The 25,484-nt window shown below is 43.2% G+C and overlaps 1 long non-coding RNA gene across 2 annotated transcripts in view; it reads right to left on the bottom strand.

The window, feature by feature from the left end:
- LOC309326089 overlaps positions 1-25,484 on the bottom strand; it is a 76,032-nt gene that overhangs the window by 38,527 nt on the left and 12,021 nt on the right. For both annotated transcript variants that reach the window (XR_014150128.1, XR_014150129.1), the window contains exon 3: positions 17,144-17,186. This is a non-coding gene — a long non-coding RNA (uncharacterized lncRNA). The remainder of the gene's footprint in view (positions 1-17,143; positions 17,187-25,484) is intronic.

Genomic DNA, 25,484 nt, shown 5'->3' with positions numbered 1-25,484 from the left:
ACCTCGGCCCTCCAGATGTTTTGAGACTACAATTCCCATCATCCCTGACCACTGGTCCTGCTAGCTAGGGATCCTGGGAGTTGTAGGCCAAAAACATCTGGAGAGCCAAGGTTGAGGAAGCCTGCATAAGACAATACAGTGGTACCTCGAGTTAAGTACTTAATTCGTTCTGGAGGTCCGTTCTTAACCTGAAACTGCTCTTAACCTGAAGCACCACTTTAGCTAATGGGGCCTCTTGCTGCCACCGCGCCACCAGAGCACGATTTCTGTTCTCATCCTGAAGCAAAGTTCTTAACCCGAGGTACTATTTCTGGGTTAGCGGAGTCTGTAACCTGAAGCGTATGTAACCAGAGGTACCACTGTACACAAACAAACAGTATTGTCTACCTTACCCTTCTTCTTTCCCTTTTTTAACTGAGCATCTGAAGTGTTTCTGAGATGCCATTCTGGGGTGCTGGGTTCAACCCCCCTGACAAAAGCTTGTGATCAGTGTTGTTTCAAGTCACAAAACATGGCAAATGCAAGAATTTTCCTATAATCTGTAAAACTGGGGAAACAGCATGTCAAGGCAGCTGGGCTGACTCAATGCATTTTGCTACCCGAGGCAAAGGACAATATAGTGCCTCCCTCATTACATGTGCAACAGCTGACTAGACTGGCATTTGGATGTTACTTCAACACTGGTAATGAGACAAGAGTCCTCCGCCACACTTAAGGGCAACAAGATAGCTTACAGCATACAAAGCAGGCACACAGCTCTGTCTACTATCCATCACTCAACATTTGCCACCTGAGGCTGCACCGTGTCTCATGGTAGGGCCGGCCTTCCAAAGCAGAAATACAATTGCATTGCCAGAAGCAGATAAAACCTACAGTACAAGATTTCTTAATTGGTATACTGAATTATTCATCTCTAAAAGAAGCACATGGGTCTTCTCATGAATGATCCCCAAACAGTAGACTGACTCTGGGCACTGACAAATCTAATGTCTTCCGAAAAATTATATCACATTGTAATTTACAAGCTGAACCAGTTGAAAATTCAAATGCTACATTGGTAACATGGAACCATACCTTGGATATGACTTCTAAGGAATTCTAGGTAGTAGATTTTGATGCACAATCTCTACTGAGTCTACAGGGCGTGACTAATTCAAATTCTGTACAAATAGTTAATTTAATAGAAACATACCCAGAAGATCGGTGTGATGCTGATATTGATTACAAAAATGTGTTTCAAGGCCCAGGTTGCTAGAGCAGTAGTCCAAAGAAAAAGAAAAGGAAAAATTAACCCAGAACTAACCAATTTTAATCAATGCAACACAGAAGCTTCTAGCGGCAAGTGATAAAATTTTAAGATAACCAACTCATGGGGGGGGGGGAGGAAGGTGATAGTCATGGTGAAAGAACTACAGAGTAGGACAATCTAGAGTTGGAGTCAACAAGCCTGGCAGAGACCAGATAACATAGCTGAACCCATAATGTCATAATGTATAGAAAGGCTGGAAAGAAGTTGAAATATGAAAGAGGGGCAAAATCCTGGAGAGCCCCTATCTGGAGATGTCAGGAATATATGATCAAATTAATGGTGTTGGTGGCATTAATTATAGCACTGGGCTCCTGAATATCTATTTGGCAATTCTTGCCAAATACAGCTCATGACTGGCACATGCCGGAATCAATCTTGGCTTACAACACAGGAGCTTTTCCATAATGCTGCACTTATTGCTCAGAGAAAAGCCAAACCACACACACAGCTCTGGGGCATGCACAGAGTTTCAGATGAACCTACCTACTTGGTGTCTGTCTTTCAGCATCAGCGAGGGAATTTGGCAGAGTCAACTGGATGGCAAAGCTCCAGGCTGAGCACACTCAGTATACGCACGATGTACATTTTAGCTGACAGATATTTACAAGATTGGAATTTGGGAATCTTCAGCTCAAGGAAGTCTAGCCAACAGTTAGCCAAAGAACTGTTGAGAATCTTGATGGTGTCATATGGCAGGGGTTCATCTTATTTGGTTTTTAATAAATAAATAAATTCTGTCATACTAAAATAGTGTCCAAGGCAACTTAGCAGATGGATGAGACCTGCAGGTATAGGGCGGTATGCAAATTTCATAAACAAGCAAACAAACCTAATATGACAGAAGTTCAGATAATTACATAATGACAGGCTAAAACAAGTTTGTGATGGATTTTAAGAAAGGAAAGGTGAAAATGAATAAAGAAAAATGTGTACTTGGCAGGTGAGAAATAAAATTATCAATAAACCCAAAGGTGTTTTAAAAACAGATGCAACTAAAACCGAGGCTATACTTGCAGTGCCTCACTCAAAGAGCAAAGCTGGTCTGCAAAAAGTTAAAGGAAAAATCAACAGTAACACCATATTGCAATTGTACGCATGTCTAACCAGACACAAGTTTCAATGAGTTCATCAAGGCTTACTCCCAGGTAAGTGTGTATAATATTGTAGCCTTAAAACACAATAATTTGCAAATTTACCCAGAAGTTCCTCTGAGTTCTGTGGGACTTACTCTCTAGTAAGTATTTAGAATTGTAGCACAACCCTATGCATCTTTACTCAGAATTAAATCCCATTATGTTCAATGGGGCTTATTCCTAGATAAGTATACAAATATTGCAGTTATAGACCCAAAATGTTGAGTTTTATTGTATACAGCAGCCCAAGGGTGGCCCTTCAAAGTGTGGAAACAGACCACGAAACCACTCACACCAGTTGGGAAGGGGGGAGAATTATATAATGCACTTCCAAGAATTTAAATATCGTTACCGACAACAACACAGAAATATCAACTGCATATAGTAACCTGACCACACAAACATTTGACAATACTGGCAATCTAAGGACACAACGGGAACAAGGAGGTGAAGAATGTTCTGAGGAGGCTGATGTTGTTCTACACCCTTTGCGATGTACTCACCAACCTCAGAACCAAAACTGAAAAGTATGCCATACAGCGTCTTCAATCAGGAATTTCAAACACCTCAAGGGAAGACGTGCCAACAGAGAACTAATACCAAATTCGAAATCAGTTTGAAGGAAGAGTTGCATAGTATTAGATCAGTTTTACTTGTTTCACATATATGTCTCTTGAGGCATCATCATTTCATAAGATCATAAGAAGATCCCTGCTGGATCAGACCAAAGGCCCATCTAGTCTAGCATCCTGCTTTCACAGCGACTACCCAGATAACTCCACAAGCAAGAAGAAGAAGAAGAAGAAGAAGAAGAAGAAGAAGAAGAAGAGGAGGAGGAGTTTGGATTTGATATCCTGCCTTTCACTCCCTGTAAGGAGTCTCAAAGCGGCAAACATTCTCCTTCCCCTTCCTCCCCACAACAAACACTCTGTGAGGTGAGTGAGGCTGAGTGACTTCAGAGAAATGTGACTAGCCCAAGGTCACCCAACAGCTGCAGGTGGAGGAGCGGAGACGCAAACCCGGTTCCCCAGATTACGAGACTACTGTTTTTAACCACTACACCACACTGGCTCACACAAACACAATAGTATTCCCTTTACTCGTTATTATCAGTAGCTGGTATTAGAGGTGTACTGCCTCTGTCACTGCAAGTAGTACACAGCCATCAAGACAAAAAGCCATTGACAACCTTACCCTCCATGAATTTGTGGGATCTGCTTTGAAAGCCACTCGTTGCAATAGCCCACAAACCCAATGCGTTGTCGGGGAGACTTGTTTTCTCCACACAGGCTGGTACAGGGAGATGAGCTCCAGCCTGGATATGGACCTTGATACTGAACTTCCCATCTGTTCTGCCTTCAGCCAATTGCAACAACCTATGAACTTTCTCAAGATTAACCACATAAGGCAATAGCAGTTTGAGCTGCCATAACATATCTTATACTGTACACAATAAAGAGTGTCAAAGGTATCAGTTCAGCTTGGACTGGGACTCAGAAAGAAAACTGTGCCTATACGTACAAAAATATTAACATCTAGTGTAAATGGATAATTTCGTATCATTTGTGCATAAATATCCCCAATATGTTTAAGTCAATACCTTCCAACTGCACCCGTTTATTAGATACGTCTCAACAGCTGTGCAATTTACTTCTTGGTTAATAGTAGAGCTTTTCTACCAACTGTCTCTTATTTGGCTGTTGGCAAAATTCAGTCTGCCTTACCTGGCAATTGGATCTCATAACCATTAATGTATACAGGATTTTAGAATTCAGAATACTCCTTGTCTTTCAGGAATGAATATGCTATACAGTACAGATGCTCCCATCTTAAAAAATTAATTGGTGGGATACAGTGCCTGGTTATACTGAAGAAACTATCTAACATGGTTGGGTTGCTTCCCATATTTAATATAAAACGAGTGTCTTTTTTTCTGCATTTGATATTGGAAGGTATGCCGCAGACATTTCTTAGACATATAGCTCAGCAGCTTTAAGTTCTACCTGGGAAGGCCTTCCCTATGAGGCTTTTGCACCGCAATCCAGTTTGGGGTAAGGAAATTCTGGTGTGTGTATGATGATCCCTTACCTGCAGAAGTCTTCTCATTCAATTCAGTGTTGCAAGAAGCTCTACTCAAAGGTGGAGTACTCAACCGAGCGGCTTTCAGCTGTTGTTATATCCAGTTACTGACTCACACCTGTGTGCCTGAAGCCCTGAGCTCCTTACCATGGGAGGGGACCAGCCAGCTCCCAGCAGCCTCTGCTTCTTCCCTCCCCCCCAACTTCCTGGAGCATGCTGGAAGCCCAGAATCTCTCCAAAAGAAGGTTTTTACTGCCTGCATCTTTAAGACTGCATAATTCTCCTGCAAATTATTTCTTTTTAAGTAATTTGGAACTTTTTTCGTCTATATTTTTATATGCCAACAGTTTGGAGGGTTGTTTGCTGTAACTTCTGAAAACTGAGTAAAATTTTCACTTATTTGTAAAGCTAAGTGCAACTTATTCTATCCAAAGTATTTTTGTGGGGAATGTTTTTTTGAAGGTGGGTGAGGTCAGATGTAAATATAAGTTTTAATGTGCTTGGAGCAACGAGCAACTGTCATTGTGCTAAATCTGCTATGAGAGAGTAATTAATCTCTCTTCCAAACTTCTCTCTCCAGCATCAGCCTCATAAGGGGTAAATATGGAGCTATCTTACAGGGTTGTTGTAAGGTAATAAATGCAACCTGAAAGTGCAGCAAAATAATGACTGCTAGCCTTGCCTCCATTTTTTCCTCTTTTCCAATAGGCAGTCAACATTTGTGTGTTTACAGAGCAAGCTCCATTTTCATTCAGCGTTTTATGGTGGCAGGGTCGTCGCCAACTTCGATTCCCACTCCAAATATCATTACATTTTTTGTTAATTTCCGGAGCATGCCATTACTGCCTTGTTTGTTCATTTGGTTCCAATCCTGTCAGCACTCCTCACCTAAGTTCACTATTGTGCATATGAACACCCAAAAGCACTACGTAAGTGCAAAGTATTATAAACGGGTAAGAGCAAAGGTTTAGAGTAATGAAAACATTATCTCACTGCAACTCTCTCCTGCCTCACAGTAATGTCAGTGAAATGAACACTGTGATCCTATATATAGGTAAAGGTAAAGGGACCCGTGACCATTAGGTCCAGTCGTGACTGACTCTGGGGTTGCGACGCTCATCTTGCTTTATTGGCCGAGGGAGCCGGCGTAGAGCTTCAAGGTCATGTGGCCAGCATGACTAAGCCACTTCTGATGAACCAGAGCAGCACACTAAAACGCCGTTTACCTTCCCGCTGGAGTGGTACCTATTTATCTACTTGCACTTGACGTGCTTTCGAACTGCTAGGTTGGCAGGAGCTGGCACCAAGCAACGGGAGCTCACCCCATCGCAGGGATTCGAACCACCGACCTTCTGATCAGCAAGTCCTAGGCTCTGTGGTTTAACCCACAGCGCCACCTGCGTCCCATGATCCTATATAACTCCTCATAAATAGAGTTCTAGATGCACTTCTTCTTGTACAACCTAGTTACAACTATGGGACTTGCTCCCATAAGGGAGCAGTGATGGCAACCATCTTTGATGGCTTTAAAAGAGGATTGGACAAATTCATGGAGGAGAAGACTATTGATGACTACCAGCCATGATGGTTCTTGCTCTGCCTCCATGGTTCCTGGAAACCACAGAGAGGGAAAGTGATATTGCACTTGGGTCCTGTTTGTGGGTTTCCAACAAGCCTTTTTTGTGAAATGCCCCAAGATCTTCAGATGAAGGGTGGTATACAAATTTAATAAATCATCACTATCATCCTCATCTGGTTGGCCACAGTGAGGATAGGATTTCAAATGGCCTCTGATTTCAAATGGCCTCCCTCCCTGTTTAAGCATTCCCCACACCCCCAAACTTGAAGCCGATACCACGGTTTATGTCTGGTGCATCAGAGATGGCATTTTACTTGCCAAGCAATAGGTGTTCTGTATGCTTTATAACAGTCACTGAATTAGCACTTCTAGCCCATGGAAAAGCTACTGATACTCTAGATCAAAGTGCATGCTGTGAACATCCTGGAGTCACATTTGGGCGACAATTTTGTTGACAAAGGCAACAGAGGAAGCGGGAATTCTGTTAACTAGTCCGCAACCTAGTCTTGGAACCCCTGCTGAGAATAATATTACCATATACAGAATGGCATTTATTTCTAATGGCTCCTCTTCTGAGCTCTGTACCATATGCTGCTTTTTTCTGCAGCAGCAATAATAATGATAATAAGAATGATGATAATAATAATAATAATAATTAAAAAGAAAATACCCCAGCGGTCTCCGCGTTCAGTGCAAATCCTACAAGGTTTTCCTGAACAAATAGCAGATAGTGACCTTTTGGCCTTTGTTTTGCATGAGAATTAACATCAGTATTCAGTAGTTACTACTGTGACTAGGGACTACTGCAAATGCCAGATTCTGATTTAAAACTCGGGGGTGTGTGTGTTTTTTAAGAACCCAGAAGAAAAGGGGGGTCTTTGAAGCTCATCTGCATTACAGATCAGGCCTCTCTGAGAAAATCAACCATCCATAATTCATTACATGTTTCCTGCAGGGCTTGGAGACAGCAGCGATCCTAGCAACAGCAGAATCATAGCAACAGCTGCAAAGCCGGCCAATCCAGCGTCAGCCTTCCTTATGCAACGTAACCAATCAGAATGGGGAGCACCAGGCTGAAATGTTGTCAGCCAACTGGTTATTCTGTCATAAGCCTAGTTTTTAAACTAATGTGTGCTATTGGAATTTTCACTAGCATGCTGAAGGGGAAAAGGTCTGAAGCCATTTTTTGCTGAAACGTAGAATGAAATGAAATGCAAAATTGTGGACTTGAAAAAATTCTCCATTCTTCCAAATTGTTAGCCCAGTGCATCAATTAAGTATCTTTAGACTATTCCAGTGTACTATCACTTTCATACAGAGCTCATCACAATATCATTGGTCAAAATGGTTTTCATTATGATAAAACAATGCATTTTACAGACTTTTAGGCTGCAATCCTAGATCCATTTACCTGGCAGTAAGCCCTAGTTAACTCTGTGGGACATAATTTTGAGGAGACATATTTAGGATTGCATTGCCAAACTTTCACATTTATTCCTCCATCACTGCTTGCTGAATGATTTTCAGTATTTTATAATGTGTTTATGCTTAGCCACAAAACTACAGATATAATCATTTGGGGTGGGGTGGAAATACAAAAGGTGCCATACGTTGCTTAAGAGCTTAGTTAATTGTGACTAGTTGTTCCACTCCATTGTGATATCAAAACAGCTATGCTTTTGCAATCTAAAACACAACACATTAAAAATCAGAGATCTGCTTTTGAAATGCTTTGCTGTTTTGATTCTTTAATACAAACTGCTGCGGTAATTACAATTTTAGTGGTATTCTCCTTGGGATGCTAATAGTTTACTGAGCATCATGTGATGTGATGTTTATCCTGAAATCACATAGTTGAGAACAAAGAAAATAAATTGTCTATGGGCGTATGGAAACAAATGGAGATCAGAAACAGTATCATACTCACTTGAGCAGAACTTACAATTTTAAAACCGCCTGAGTCTTCGCAGACACCACTCTACTGTATTTCATAGCTGGTAAGGATGCCGGAAAATGTTTACAAACAGGATACTGATTACCATATTTTTCCGTGTATATGATGCCCCCATGTATAAGCCACCTATTTTGGGGGGCTCAAAATGAAGAAAATGCACTATGCACTATCGCTGTATAAGATGACCCCTTATTTTAAACTTCAAAAATTGAGGAAATAATATAGTCTTATACACTGAAAAATGTATTTTCTTTAGGAAGGTTCAATAACTTATAGTGGGGTATTGAACCAGCATCCCTTCAAGTGGGCTCAAAATGAAGAAAATGCACTATGCACTATCGCTGTATAAGATGACCCCTTATTTTAAACTTCAAAAATTGAGGAAATAATATAGTCTTATACACTGAAAAATATTGTATTTTCTTTAGGAAGGTTCAATAACTTATAGTGGGGTATTGAACCAGCATCCCTTCAAGTGGTGTTGGACCACTACTCCCCACCTGCAAGGTCAGTACCGGATTTACGTATAAGCTAAACAAGCTATAGCTTCGGGCCCCACTCTCTTGGGGGCCCCAAAAAAATTTAAAGGAAAAGAAGCTGGATGTACATTTCTAAAATATAAGATAAAAAACAAATAAAACAAAACCTACATACAGCAACTGTGTATTGCGTTGTGTAGGCTCCTATTTGTTATGTGCAAATGGCTTTAGATACCTATTAGGCCCATAAATTACCATATAGCATATATGCAACACAAAAAACAGCGACAATTTGTTGTTGACAAAGGACAGCTGGATATATAAAGGGCCCTATTACCTTCAGTAGCTTAGGGCCTCATCAAACCTAAATCCGGCCCTGTGAATGGTGGATGATCAGGGGCAATGGAAGCTGAAGTTCAACAACATACAGAAGGCCACAGGTTTCCCATGCCTAGCATGCCAAGTTCCTGCATTGTCAGGAACTAGCAGTAAATGACACTGTGGAAGTGTGCACTCTTTATTAGCAAGAACATGATCTGTGCAGACTTGGCAGAGTGTCAGGCCTAATGTGCACAGCAGCTCATCCCCGGTTGGTCTTGAACCCATGAATCAACTGCAGAGACTGAAAGTCCCTGCCTCCCCTCAGCAGCCTAAGTCCCCTCCTTTTCCAGGGTTTATCCCAAGCAATTGGAGACTGTGCCTACATGAAGCCAACCTGTCCTCTGCCCTTTTCATGCCTCTTCTGGTTCTGGGAGACCAGAGGGGAGGGGAGCTTGCTGCAGCAGCAGCAGGGGGAAGACATCTATGTCTCTTCCCTGCCTCTTGGCCTCCCTCCCTCCTCCCTTGCTTCAGCTTCTGCCTCCAATTCTGGACTCTCTGCCAGACACTTCCCCAGCTCATTATGCCGTGTTACCTCTTCAGCTCCTGACACCTCCTCCTCCCTGTGACCACTCATCATTGTCCCACCACCACTCCCCAGACTTTCAGCCCTCTTCCCTTGGTGGTTCACCAGCTGGTTTCACCCCCCATTCCTCTACGTCCAGCCTTTCCATGGCACGCACCTTCAATAGTTGTGTTGGTATAAGAAAGGAAAGGGATGCGGGTGGCGCTGTGGGTTAAACAACAGAGCCTAGGACTTGCCGATCAGAAGGTTGGCGGTTCGAATCCCCGTGACGGGGTGAGCTCCCGTTGCTCGGTCCCTGCTCCTGCCAACCTAGCAGTTCAAAAGCATGTCAAAGTGCAAGTAGATAAATAGGTACCGCTCCAGCGGGAAGGTAAACTGTGTTTCCGTGCGCTGCTCTAGTTCGCCAGAAGCGGTAGTCATGTTGGCCACATGACCAGCTGTACACCGGCTCGCTCGGCCAATAAAGCGAGATGAGCGCCGCAACCCCAGAGTCGGTCACGACTGGACCAAATGGTATGGGGTCCCTTTACTTTACCTTAAGAAAGGAAGCGCTCTTTGTCACCTGTCCACTATAAGTGCTTGGCCGCAAAGGGAGGAGAGAGACACAGAGAGTTTCCAGAAGCCAGCACCAGATGGTGATTAAAGATTTATTCCACCAGAAACATGTTTCTGTATAACACATTTTTATCTTATCTAAGAAAATTAGAATAATACAACAGAGAATATCTGAAATCGTTTTTTAGACAGGAAGGGTACCCACAATGTTCCACATAAACACATGTGCTGTACAATAATATAGTTATATAAATCTTGCCAGCGGGCATTATCTTCGACTTCATATCTTTAGGGGGAAATGAAAAGCAATCATTCATCTTTACCTTAACATTACCACTTGAAGGAAAGATACGAGAGGTTATCTCTGGTGATGCCTTGGCCCACAGCTGAGAAATCTCAGAGAAATTCCACCTGAGTGCCTCTGTTTCTCTCCATGAGTGAAAGAAGATTTACTAAGGATGCTTCAGAATGTATTTTGGGGCCAATTGCCCTATTCTGAACTTTCCAGATGATACATAAATTGACCAAAACTGTGAAGATTGTCAAAGCACAACTGGAATGAACACACACACGTGTGCGTGTGCGTGTGTGTGTGTGTGTGTGTGTGTGTGTGTTCATCTATGCATTTTATAAAAAAATCTGCTTTTCCAGTAGCGACTTTTCAGATGCTAGAAATTAAAATAAATTGCCAAGTACTTCATAATACTGCAAGCAGAATGGAAGATTCTGGATGTAATCATTCCAGGTCTGTGTAAAAATAATTACTGGTTTGTGTAGGGATGTACATGTTTTTCAACTGTTTAGAACTCTTACAGGTCTGAGGTGTTGACATTCAAATCAAAATGTTTGTGTTACCTGGTTATGAAAGAAAACTTAAGAACTGTGGCTCTGAAAACATAATTACTGTCAATAAACTGAAATTTACATTTTATTTCTTTTCTTGGGGTGGTTCTTTTTGGCAATTGTGTATTTTGGTTGCAATTAGACAGTAATGAATGGAGGGGGAGGAGTGTACATCAGGCCCATAACTATTCATTAAGCTAATCTAATGAACCCTTTGGTCTGCATAGTTAAAAATAAGAAATTGCCTCATAGGATGGTTAAGTGGTCCCATACCTTCATCCTTAACTTTGACAGCTTCAATGTAGAGCTGGGAGGCATCCTCAAACCGAAAAGCACACAGCTCTCTAATGAGATGGTAGAATCATACAACTTAAGCTAATGAATTTCTTATCCTCTTAGACTGATAAAAAAAAAAGTTTTCTGGGAGAAGTCAAAAGATCTCAGCATTTTAAAAGTGGATTTGTACTTTCCATTCCAGAGAAAAAGAAAAGAATCTCAACAATGGATAAAACTCGCAGCATAATTCTGAACAAACAATTGTGTGACAATAACTTAACTAAAACATGATTAGTGTGGGGGAAAAGGCCTCTTCTGTGATTTGTTCAAGACGCCATGCAATGCACAGACACAAATACCTACCACGGCACTCAAAATATGTGAATTCATTGCAATGTAAAATGCCTACCGATTCTGCATTTCATAATATTGTTCTGCAAGCACAGACACACACACACTTCCCTGAACTGTATGTAGCTTTAAGAGCCGCCGTTTATAGGACTTTACAGTCCTGAAGACTTATAATGATCTATGAAGATTTGTGACGTATTTTCTGAGAGCTACTTACTTATAGGTATTCAAACTGGGGAACAAGCCAGCTACTGAACTGAAAATCATTAGCAAGTTTGACACTATGGAATTTGGACTCAATAGCCACTAGGGGCAGCTCATTCTCTGCAGAAATCAATTGCTCCTCTCTATGGGTGTTTATACTACCAGTCTTGCTGCGCCTACTTACCACCATGTTGCACTATTCGCATAGTTTACTAGGGCTCCTACTTTGAATTGACATTACCATTGAATTGACATTACCATTCTGCTCAACAGATGCGCACCCTTGATGCCTCCGTTCTGCACTTTGCTCTCCATATTCGATTCATTCCCAGGTTATGTTGCTTTGCAGTATTGTAAAACTATAGCACTTCTCTCCCTCTCCAACCTTGATCATCACTCCCCCCAACTACTGCAATCTTCTGGTCTCTGATATTCCCTTCCGCCTCACCTGCATAAATCATTCTCCTGACACAATGCCCCTCCTACAAATCCCTATTTTATGGCCTCCATAGATGGGCTCACTTATTTGGAGGGGACAAACCATGGTTTATCATGCATGAGTGTATTACTTCCACTTTGCTCCAGTTCAAGCTAGGCAGAAGCAAATTACGGTCTTAGCATTATTTCCAAACTAGGGATCATGGTTTGTTTCACTCTTATTAACTACGGTCAGTAAACAAAGACCAAACCTTGGCTACAGATCATGGTTTGCTGGCATGAAACAAACCATGATCCCTGATTTGGACAGAACGCTAAGCTAGGGGCCATGATCTGTTTCCTCCCACTGCAAGTAGGAAGCAGCAAAGCAGTTCAGTCTGGTGTATTCATGGCAAACCATTAACTGTGGTTTACCATGGTGTGCGAACTAGGTCAATCAGTCAACTTATGCAGTGAAGGTGAAAAAAGGGCCAAAATGTTCTTTTATAATACTACAATTAGCCAAATCCATACAGGCAACTCCCTGTTTGCACAGGGGTTGTGTTCCGTGTCATTGTGCACCTGCAAGAAATTGCAGGCTTTTTCAATGGATGTTCCGATTATACACAAACAACCTGTTCTGCCCCTGCCCCAACCCATTCTGCCTCTTTTTTGTGATGTTTTTGGTTGACTTCTGGGTTCAGTGTGATACACATGCGTGCATGTTTGCGTCATGCACATATTGGACGTGCCTAAAATGGTTGCTGTGTTATACCATATTAATTTCTCTGTAGACACAGTTCTGTAGATCAAAAATAAACAGGAATTAAGCTGTTATACTATGAAATGTGACTGATTCCCCTGCTCTCGTTCTAGTCAAGCAGAACATTTCTTTTGACCATTGCAGTCAGGCCAAATACCATATTTTAACCTATTTGCCACCACAATCTCTCTCCACAGCCCAACATAGACTGCCTTGGTCGCTTCTGTCAAAATGAGGACAGGCTTCACGGAAGGAACAAAGGCCTCTCTCCCTTTTAGTCATTGTGTCCTTCTGAAAAAAAGAGAGAAGGGGCCCTCCTCAGGTAATTAATGCCCTGTGATTAGTTCCTCTCTCTCTCTATTTATTCAGGAGTGGGGAGAGGCCCAAGAGATCTCTTCACATATATGTGTGTGGAAGAGAGACAGGTCAAGGAGAAGGAGCAGCCTCAGAGGCAGCCATGGCATTGACAGAGCCTGTCCATTCTCTTTGGTAAGGAGGGGATCAGAGGAAATAAGCCTTCGTACCCTCCTTCTGGAGAGGAATCCAGACTGGGAAATAATGGCTGGCCCGCACTCAGACATTCCAAAGAAATCAAGGAATACCAGCCTCTTTTCCTTCATTTCTTCCCTTTACATATGAAGGCAAAGAGGAGGTGGAAATAGTTTGGCAATTATTATTTCTGAAAGGAGGGGTGCTCCGAAATGGGAAGACCTTTGATGATGGTGATGATGAGTCTTCCTTCATAGGAAGTTTTTTCTTTAAAAAAAGCAAAACCATTCATGCCAAGGGAAGGCAGAAAAATTTCTTCGTGGGACAGCATAAGACTCACAGGTTTGCTGAATGGGAAGCAAATATAATCCAGGGAGGGGGGGCGGAGAGAAGACATAGCCCCATAACAACTCCCTTTGTAAGACACAGAAAAGGCCAAGCCATCCATTTGAAGAAACGAAGGAGGGGGGCTGGCTATGAAAGTGTTGTTTAGAATGGAAGACATCAGAGGGAATATGGCTTCTCCGTTCTCAGATGAACATTGCCCAGTCTGTATTTACTGAACCTACTGAACCTGTTTTTGTTTAACAAGGCTTGCTCTGAGGTGTGACCCAGTCATTCATGGGGCATTAATTGTACATCTGTAACGATGAGTTCGTGTGTTTTTTAAGGGTTTGTAGGAATGGCTTTATTGTTTTCAGAACGTGCCATTTATTTATTTTTTTGGCATTTTCTCTCATGTTTATCTTGTTGCATACCTGCTTCAATAGCTGCAGGTTTGCAATAACAGCAAAACACAACACTAATACTGCAACAAACAAACAAACAAACAAACAAACAAACACACACACACAGAGAGAGAGAGAGAGAGAGAGAGAGAGAGAGAGAGAGAGAGAAGAGAGAGAAAGAGAGAGACCATCATCATCACATCCCACTTGGAGTGAGTTAAAGCAATGACCTTTGGTTCGCTCCTCTATGGGGAGTCTGAGAAAATGACCCCTGACCTTTAGCTCAATGGGAGCTCAGGAGAGGTCAGGAGGAATAACTCGCACCGCAATCTCTCTCTCCACAGGAGTTTGAAGGGGGGTGGACCTCAAGAACTGAGGAGTATGTGATCAGCAAAAGTTTGCAGCATTTCTGAAGAGAAAAAAGCAGGCAGAGGGGGGAGGGGAGGTGATATGTTTAGCTACAGTCCCTTGGGGTGGGGTGGGGAGAATCACCTACGATTGAGAAGCAAGTAAACCCATTTCAAGCAAGAATATACCTCGAGTCTTTGACTTGCAAATCAGGAAAAAGACAAGCGGGGGGGGGGGGCAGGGAAGGGAGGAGACCCAGGATGTAGTTCAAAATCAGGGTGTTCCCCTCTGAAGAGATGCAATCAAGGCTCCCAGCCATCAGGCACAATAGTTTTGCTTAAAGGAAGCAGCTCGGAATTAAGCAGAGTGCTTTTTTGTTTTAATGAGGTGATCTTTCCCCCACAATTACAAAATGCCTTTGCTGAATGTAGCATCAACTAAAGGGGGGGAATCTGGATTGTTTGATGGGGAATTATCATCAAGGGCTTATGAATTAAAACTTCGAATCTCCACTATGTTTCTTTCTTTGTCCATACAGAAATCAACTTGGCAACACTAGCTAGATGCTCAAAAATGATTTTTTTTCAACAACAACAACAAAAAGACTACAGAATATACTGCACTCCAGATCTTTCCCAATCAAGCCACACAGCTGTAAAGGTTCCTGTCTTTATAGGCAAGGCTATTATTTAACAGAAACGATATCTTGCTTTCAGCAATGGTTTGATGTCTCTGCCCATTAAGTCATAACCATGCCAGCTAAAGCAGAGGAAAAGGCTCTTTAACCTCTTTCCTGCACATGTGCTTTTGCATTATGTTTGCAACATCACGCTATAAACCATGCAGCAAGAAGCTCCAGACTCAAACTCCTTCCTATCCCCACACAGCTGATCTTTCTGGTTTTCGTTAACCATAGTTACTGGCTTAGATGACAAGGTGAACTTCAGATAACACTAACCATGATTAGTTTCACAAGCCAGCTTCATAACTCACGCTTTGAAGCTGGCTTGTTTGAAGCAAACCATAGAGAATGTTGCCCATGGTTTGCCATCCCAGACGACATGGCGCCAAACATACACAAGCCTTCTGGGGACTCCCCAGAGCTATTCAGAACCCCAGGTTAGCTGGGTTCCCAACCCAGACTTTTCTCCAACTCACTGAGAGTAACAAAGCATGGAGAAGGGGGAGCTTAGTGTGCTGTGTGTGTTTGGTGCCCACCCACAAACCCATCACCTTAAGTCAGTGCTTGAAACCTAATCCTGTTCAAGGCAGGCTTAACTCTTCTTGTCCTGGACTAGAAGTAGCTGGCCCATGCTCTGGTGACATTCAGATTAGATTGCTGCCATATGCTCTGGGCTTGCCCTCCTACTAACCGCCGGTCCACTGCAGTGGTGGCACTGCTTATCAACAATCAGAACAATCGTCCTTCTCCTCCTCCTCCTCCCAGTGTTGTTGCCCTTGTAGAACTCAGCAGGGAAGATGACAGGGGCAAAACTGGAATTAATAGACTCCACCTCTCATTAGCTCTGGCCCCACCTGCTCCAAGGTCACGGCCACTACTGGACAAAGCCAAACAACAAGAAGATTGTGAGAAGATGGAAAAACAGTTGTTGTTGTTTAGCCTTAACCAGACCAGGCTACGCTGAGCAAAACACAGATTTAAGGTTGCACCAAGGGCTACTGAGGTGGAGAAATTGCAATGGGTGCTCCCCTACCAATAAATAAATGCATACATAAATAAGGAAGTCAACCGTTATTTGGATGTGTCTCTTGCCAAGCAGAACACCTGGATCCCTTGTGAAGCAAAGAGCAGACTTAAATAAAAGGAAACATGGTGGCCCTTATATAAGTAATGTTGAAGTATAATTTTATGTAGCACAGGAGTGGGGTTTTTTCCTAATGGAATAACCCCTCTACTGATGATGACTTTCTTTTGGATATTCAGAAATGACTGACAGTTGCACAGAATAGTCAGGAAAGGAGATTTGTCCTTCTCTTCATCTTTTGTTTCTCTTCCTTTTATTTTCTTCTTTCCCTCCATCTTCCCCCATCTGGACTCGTAATTAGCATTTGATTTCCACAATTCCCTGCAATCTTGCATGTTCTTTTCTGAAACAGCATGTGTTCTATCTTCATGGGAAATCAAAGTGGCACCATGTTTACATTTCAGCAATGTGTGTCACAGAAATTAATTTAGCCATACGTGCACAAAGACACCTTTGAAACTGAAGGGGGGAGGGAGGGAGAGGAAAACATTAAAAGGAAGTGCCTAGCTGAGCACTATCAACATAACGGGGACAGACAAAGGAGACTGGTGAGCATATCTGCCAAACAAAAATGCACAAAGAGTTCAGGCTGCCTTGTTCTATAGTGTAGGGCCTCTCTTCTACAGTGGTACCTCAGGTTACAGACGCTTCAGGTTACAAACTCTGCTAACCCAGAAATAGTATCTTGGGTTAAGAACTTTGCTTCAGGATGAGAACAGAAATTGTGCGGCACCAGTTGGAGGCTCCATTAGCTAAAGTGGTACCTCAGGTTAAGAACAGTTTCAGGTTAAGAACAGACCTCCAGAACGAATTAAGTTCTTAACCCGAGGTACCATTGTATTTCTGAATCAGGGATGTTGGGGAGCTTTTCTTAGTCTGGGGGTGACATTCCCTTCTGGGGGCCAAATGTCAGTTGAGGGCAGGCCCATAAGCAAAAGTAAACAGAGCTATAAATATGAAACTTACCTTTGCACAACAGGCTTGTTCCTTCACACTCACACATCCGTCCCTGCAGGAAAACAAGAGGTATAATCATAGATCAAGGGCGCATTCCAGTAAAAACACTTTAGGAGGGTGCAAAGCAATGTTGTGAGGCTCAGGAAGGTGTGTTGTCTGGAAAGCAGGCTGAGGGCCAGGTAGGGAAGCCTGGGAGGCTGCATTTGCTCACCACCAACCCCCCAGCCTGAGGTCCCCCATCTAAATGAACTCATTAAGAGCATAACCTAGAAATCCGTAGTACACATCTCAGCCTAGCCACGAACTGGGTGCCTTTGTAAGCTAGTATCTGTCACCCTCAGTCTGCAGCCCCATGTACGCTATACCTTCAAAGCACATTTGAAGCACATTTTCTTCTCAAAGAATTCTGGGCACTGCAATTTGTCAAGGGTTGCTGGAAATTATAACTCTGTGGAGGGGCAAACTAAAGTGCTCAGGATCCTTTGAGAGAAATAATGTGTGTCAAAAGTGCTTTAAAGGTATCGTGCGTACACAGCCTCCATTACAGAATGGCAAGGCCAGTGGCGGACTTTGGGCACTCAAATTTCAGCAACGCCCTGGACAACGCTAAAATTCAGCGCTCACACAATCCTCTCGAGCCTCCATTCCACACCGTTGTTGCAGTGCCCCCAGTGTGGCTGAATGGGTCACACTACCCAGTGTGGTGTAGTGGTAGCCAGTGTGGTGTAGTGGTTAAGAGCGGTAGTCTCGTAATCTGGGGAACCGGGTTCGCGTCTCCGCTCCTCCACATGCAGCTGCTGGGTGACCTTGGGCTAGTCACACTTCTTGAAGTCTCTCAGCCCCACTCACCTCACAGAGTGTTTGTTGTGGGGGAGGAAGGGAAAGGAGATTGTTAGCCGCTTTGAGACTCCTTAGCCGTTTTGAGACTCCTTAAAGAGAGTGAAAGGCGGGATATCAAATCCAAACTTCTTCTTCTTCTTCTACCCTAAAACCGCCTGTGGTGTGGCCATGGTGATACCTAACTTTGTATACATACACACACCCACACACAGTGCAATGGGGATGAAGGGGTGGGTCATTTGAGTCTGGCTCTGCAGACCTATTTTCTAAGACTTTGCAGACCTAGGCCTAGACTTATTTAAAAGGATGGGTGGTTAGTTTGGGCCTGATTATTTAATTTTGGAATTTTTGCCTCTTTGATACATTTCTCAGGCACCCACTTACATTCCCAAGCACTGCAAATTGGGTTATTCTAATCACATGGATCATGATAATACTTTTTTATTTAAAAAAAATCTCTTGGTCATTAAGAAGTATTCATACTACTTTAATAAAGGAAATTCTGACATTGGAGTTCCCAATTGTATAGTAAAAAAATGTAATCCCTTTCTGTCTGGTGGAGTTCTTGCAACACATCTACAAATTGCAATTTTCTTATAGGTTGAAGGAAACTTCTTTCATACCTCTGAAATACAGAGAGGGAGAATTTAAGGGTTTCCTGTCAATTAAACAGCCTGTTGCCTAATTAAAAAAAACACACCCCAAGATAATGAATACTCCTAGGAAGTTCAGCACCAACTGAAAAAGAAGAGTGCTAATATGTTTTTGAGTGCTTTTGTTTAGTGCATATAAATTATAAATTATAACAGAGATATCAAGAACATGATGTGGACCAAAGAAGAGAGTATCTGGAAAGACGTTATTCAAAAATAGGAAAGGTATTCTTCATTGAGATAACTACCCTATCTTTTTTCTGCCTCTGCAAAATAAGAAAACAATTCCATCTATCTACCCCTGCCCTAAGCACCCCAACACACACACACCCTGTTAAAAAAAAACCCACCACCCCCTGCCCAATAGAGTCCATATCCTTCAAGGAAAATGTATGTAACAAGGTAAGTCTGGGATAGCTCACTCGGTAGTGCATGAGACTCTTAATCTCAGGATCGTGCGTTTGAGCCCCATGTTAGGCAAAATATTCCTGCATTGCACGGGGTTGGACTGCTAGATGATCCTCGTCGTCCCTTCCAACTCTACAATTCTGTGATTTGAAGATGTACTTGAAATAACCAAGTATTCCTCAGAACAGGGTTGGGGAACATTTTCCCTTCTGCAGCTTCTAAAATTAATCCACAGTCAGAACTACTACCTGCATTGCATGATTCCTTCAAAATCCCCAAAAGAGAGCACTGGAGAACTTTCTCATATATATATATATATATATATATATATATATATATATAGTCTTTAAGGTGAATGTACCAGGTCAATACCTGGCAATATCACAGAAACCAGAACGAAGCCAAGAAGTATTCCACTTGTAAAAGAGCAGGGCTTTGATGATATACATTGCCCTTTGCTCCTCCTCATAAGAAGAAGGAACATTACTTGGAGAAAGAACATAGCTCAGCAGCAGAGCACTTATTTGCACCCAGAAGTCCCCAGGTTCAATCCCCTGTGTGTGGTGGTGGTTTTCAAAATAATAAAATAGTGGGAAATGGAAAAGAACTTTCTCTTGTCTGAGATCCTGAGGCAGCCAAAGTGGATGACAGCAGACTCAGTGAGCAAACCGCCCGATGTGGTCTAAAAGCAACTTCACAGAATAAATTACTCCCCATAATGAGGCTTATGTAACTTGATTTATAAGAGGTATCTAATTTATCCTAACACAGTGCTGCATTGAGCATTGGTCATATTCAGACATGGGGGCAGCTGCCCACCCCGCAGCATCAAATAAATAAAGAAATAATATTTAACTAAAAGTAGGAATAATCAGAATATTTGAAACTGAAATGCTTGGATGATGTTGTGCCGCATTCAAGGAACGCAACTGGCAGCTCGGTAGCTCGGTTCTGGAACAGATTAGGTGGGAGCCCTGCCCTCCCAACATAAATACTGGTTACGACCATGTACTCAGAGTAGACCCACTGAAATCAATGAATACGACTAGCTTAATTTCAATGGGTCTACTCTGAGTATAACTTAGTTGGGTACAACCTACACATTTTTTATCTTTTGGTAAAGCAACAATACCGTACTTCCCATTCCAATGTATCACGCCACAGTTCTGCACGCCCTGTAATAAAGCTATTAAATAAAATTAAACTATTCTTCAAATACCTTAATGCTGTTCAAACCCTCAGTGTGCTAGTGATCTGTTCACTGGGAGCAGATGAATTTTGAAGCCCACAGAGCGAACGATAAAAACACCTATTTTAGGGTCATGTAAAAATACATAGCAATGTTGGGTTGAGTTTCTTCTTCTTCTTCTTCTAATATTGTATTTTACACCAATGGCTTCCTTGGAGCCATTATGGCTTAAGGAGATCAATTCAGCTTTGGGGCTGCATCGCTTTCTAATTTCCAGAAACACATTTTATTTATCTGAAAGACCATATGGCTTATCGGGTAACTGTGTATACAGTATAGCTACAACAAATCCACAAGGAAGATAATATTTACCTAATAGACCATAACAGCACAGAATAACACAATATGGCCCCCTATTTGATTGTGCATTTCGGTACGAGCACATCATGCCCATTTACAGAGCAAGCTATCACCCTGGTCAATCCATATTTAGGCAATTCAATTCAAAGTGGATTTCCAACAACAGAGAGATTAGAGGCATCCCTCGGATGCATTATGGCTCATGTAGTAATTTGGAAAATACTTTGTACATCACTGATAATTGACTCCAAAGGAGCTGTTAGGCTTTTATCAGTTAAACACATCCTTTTGATATGCAGGGTAAATTTGAAAAGCAAAATATTTGCTGAATAATTTACTACGCCAGACTAAGTGCAACACAGGCATCTAAGCGGGCTGGGGTAGACTTTATAGTGCATTATATTGTTATGAATTTCTGGGTGCCTGACACCTATAATCCTAGGAAGTGTTAAAATATAAAGCCAGGCCAGCTCCCTGGATTGAGGTAATCGCCTGGGTGATGGGCCATTAAGAGAGCAAAGGAAAGGGGGCTCTGGGCCAAACCGGAAATGGAGTGGGGTCCCTCCTCCAATTTTTTGATAGTTGGTAGGACAAAACCTGGGAGGGAGAGCAGAGTTGGCTGTGATGCAACCTAGAGAAAAAGCTACAGACTGGAAAGTCAGAGAGACAGAGCGTGATGTTTGATTTCTGTTTGAATCCAAGGCTGCAACCATGAAACAAGACCCTCTCGGGGTGTTAATGCTGTGAACCCCTCCATCGCAGCATCAGGTTGTATACACCGTAATTTTTGCTCTATAAGACTCACTTTTTCCCTTCTAAAAAGTAAGGGGAAATGTGTGTGCGTCTTATGGAGTGAATGTGCAGCTATCCCAGAAGCCAGAACAGCAAGAGGGATTGTTGCTTTCACTGTGCAGCGATCCCTCTTGCTGTTCTGGCTTCTGAGATTCAGAATATTTTTTTTTTCTTGTTTTCATCCTCCAAAAACTAGGTGCGTCTTGTGGTCTGGTGCATCTTATAGAGCAAAAAATACGGTGTGTGTAAATACACCATACATCACAAAGACACTGCAGTCTCCCCTGTGCCCTATTCCCAAAGGGAAACGCCAACCCTGCATAAGCCCCGGGACTCCTGAAATCCCACAACATTCGGAGACTGGGCTGGGGTGCAAGAATATTTTGCCAACCGGGAGGGGATTGAGGAGGCGGTGAAGAGGAAGATCCTATCCCACAGCTTATTCAGTGCAAAAGTGAACAGAGCAGGTTATATCAGTCTTGCATCAATCATCCATCATGAGGAAGTAGCAATATGCTTGGTACCATGAGCATTCTGTTCATATAATCTGCTACTAGATGCAGAAACAGCCATCCTAATGATTTCTATTTACATTTTAACAGCAAGGTTCTGGTCCTCAGCGTTGCTAACATCTCATGACAGCTCAGAAACAAAATTTAGGTTTGGGCAATGTTTCCAGTTAGCTGGGCAGTAGCACTGGGCATTGCACTCCAGCCCAAAAATGGAGGTCAGGAACCAGGTTTTCTCCCCGGTTCCCAAACACTTAGCAGCAAGAGCCCTGTGCATGCCCTGCTGTATGCACAGAACCTCATATCAGAACTTTAAATGAATAAGGATAGATTACAGCTGCTGCCACAATCCCACTCCTCTTCAATGCATGTGATGGAAGTTTGAACCAGGAACCCCTTAGCTCACACCTCCAGTTTTGCTCCATTGTACTACACTAGTTGCCACAGCAGTGTTGACCAAAGATTTTCTAGCAAACATTCCCCAAGTCAAATAAGAGACAGTATCTCTCTAGCACATACTTCATGGTATACCTACAGCAAGTCACTCTCTCTCTCTCTCTCTCTCTCTCTCTCTCTCTCTCACACACACACACACACACACACACACACACACACACTCACTCACTCAGCTATCCCCTAGGCCTGGGGGAGGGGGTGTCGTCCTACTTAGGAATGCTGAAAATTTCCAGGATTCCTGCTACTTGGGGCAACCATGCCACCAATTGGCTACCAACACTCTACTTATCCTCTTAAAGGTAAAAGGTGAAGGGACCCCTGACCATTGGGTCCAGTCGTGGCCAACTCTGGGGTTGCGGCGCTCATCTCGCTTTATTGGGTCCAGTAGCCAGCATGACTAAGCTGCTTCTGGTGAACCGGAGCAGCACACGGAAACGCCGTTTACCTTCCCGCTGCAGCGGTACCTATTTATCTACTTGCACTTTGACGTGCTTTTGAACTGCTAGGTTGGCAGGAGCAGGGACCGAGCAACAGGAACTCACCCCATCGCGGGGATTCGAACTGCTGACCTTCTGATCGTCAAGTCCTAGGCTCTGTGGTTTAACCCACAGCGCCACCCGACTTATCCTCTTAGAGATGTCCTCTTAGAGATGACCATATCCAAATAGTTGCTTTAGAGCAGGTGTGAGGAACTTTTGGCCCTCCAGATGTTGTTGAGCTACAACTCCCATCATCCCTGGCCATTGGGCATGCTTTCCGGGCCTGATGGAAGTTGTAGTTCAGCAGCATCTGGAGGGCCAGAAGTCCTCTCCCCATGCCTTCCTTAGAGCACTTAAATGCAATTGAAAAATTCAAGGTCAGAACAGTACAATTGTGGATAGCTCGATCCAATAAACAGCATGCTGCTATATGCATTCCAAATGTCAATACGAGGCCACATACTACTGTTATGAGGTCATTATTTTTTTAAAAATGATGGAGTCAAGACTGCTGTGCAACTGAACCAACATTTTTGCACAGCGAGCTTGGAGAAAGTTGGTCTAAAGCAAGCTGCGATTCTCTTTCTTCCAACCCCACTCCCCCGCAAAAAGGAAACAGGGTAAAAAGGAAGACAAAATGGGCCTTCTCTTAGCACAGACTTCAGTTCAAGGGGGAAAAGGCACCTGAGCTCTCAAGCATTAGATAGGCCAAATGCAACTGGCAAGCACCGTTAGCAACCTTTCAAATAGGGACAATGTTTCCAGGTGCAAGGAACAGAAAACAGAGGAATGCAATTGTTTGCATCATGTATGAGCTCACCGACAGACAAACAAAATAAAGCTGCACTGAAGCTGTAAGAAACAAAATCTAAAACACAGCACAGCCATAGCTACAGAGAGGTGGGTCTAGCCCGGGGGGGGGGGTTGCCCTGGGTGAAGCCACCTGAGGGCAGCCACTGAGGCACCAGCCTATGTGTGCCTGTACGCAAATGCGCGTGGGAGTGTGCCAAACTGGGTCTTTGACCCAGGTGAAATAAAGCTTAGTTTCGCCCTTGCACAGAGTTGAGCAATTCCTTGCTTAGGATCAAGTACAAAGTTCCAAAACAGTGAGCCAGCGTTCAAGTTCTCCATAATTCTTCATCAGGCTGTATGTTAAGTAACGCAAGGGGGAAGGAGAAAGTGGGGCATTCAAGAAAAAAATTATGAATTGAAGTTGTCATAAGATGCAGACCGTATAATTATTTATTATTTATACCCCACCCATCTGGCTGGGTTTCCCCAGCCACTCTGGGCAGCTTCCAACAAAACATTAAAATACAGTAGTCCATCAAACACTAAAAGCTTCCCTAAACAGGGCTGCCTTCAAATGTCTTCTAAAAGTCTGGTAGTTGTTGTTCTCTTTGACATCTGGTAGGAGGGCGTTCCACAGGGTGGGTGCCACTACCAAGAAGGCCCTCTGCCTGGTTCCCTGTAACTTGGCTTCTCGCAGTGAGAGAACCGCCAGAAGGCCCTCGGCGTTGGACCTCAGTATCTGGGTAGAACGATGGGGATGGAGACGCTCCTTTAGGTATACTGGGCTGAGGCCGTTTAGGGCTTTAAAGGTCAGTACCAACACTTTGAATTGTGCTTGAAACCTACTGGGAGCCAATGTTGGTCTTTCAAGACCGGTGTTATGTGGTCTCGGTGGCTGGTCCTGTTGGTTTCTGCTCTCTTCACTGTGCAGCGAACTGCTTGTCACAAGACAATGTTTACATTCCACAGTCAGCGTACTGTTGGGTTTTCCCATGGGAAAGGGAGACTGGATGTGACGTACACTGGTTTCCTGTTTTTCACTGTTCTTTGCAGTTCAGTGCGTGCTTTAGAGGAGAGAGGATGCTTTTCTCTGCTCCGGCAGAGGCAAGATGTTTTCTGTAACATACCAGCTTTGAAGTGTAAATAAAGCAATATACAGTATGTAGCACGTACTCCTCATCCTTCCGCTGTGCACGGGACTGCTGCTTATCAACAACATTTGGTTCCGGGCCCAGAAAAACGCAGTCATCTTAAGAATGGGCTCCAGAAGTCGAATCGGAGTGCCGGCAAAGGATCGGAATGCAGGGGGACAGATCGGAACGGAATCTGCTCTGCGCGTCAAGATGATTGATGAGGTATGTGCTACTGCTCCGGGCAGCCTGCCAGCTTCTAATTAATGGCTTTATGGCTGGACTTTGAACTTTTAAGGCAGTTTTGCCGGGCTGGGGAAATCGAAAGTAACTTTTAAAAGTGCTCTTGGACTAAAGCAGCTGCAGAAAATAGTGACGCAGCACTATTTATGGCAGCAGAGAGAAAGCACTTTAGAACTTTCCTTTTGAACTTGCCTTTGGAATGAGGTTTGAAGCAGCTGCAGTTAAGCAGAATGGCACAGGCTCACAGAGGCTGTTTTGAACTTGCCTTTGGAATGAAGCAGCACAGACACAGCTTGTATAAAGTAGCCTGATTTAAAGCAGCAGAGATGACACAGAAGGCTAATGCCAGAGTCATGATGGCCCTTCAGGATGCTTGTGGAATTCCTAAGCTCAATAAGAATAACTATGCGGACTGGGTTCTCTATGCAGAGGCTATTCTGCGGAAAGAGGGTCTGTTTGAAGTTATTACAGACACCCCCCCAGCTCCAGTTACAGATGC

This window comes from Podarcis erhardii (genome assembly GCF_964252035.2).
Source record: "Podarcis erhardii genome assembly, chromosome: 12".
NCBI lineage: Eukaryota > Metazoa > Chordata > Lepidosauria > Squamata > Lacertidae > Podarcis > Podarcis erhardii.
The sequence above is the reverse complement of the archived record's forward strand: the minus strand, read 5'-3'. Positions and strand labels throughout refer to the sequence as shown.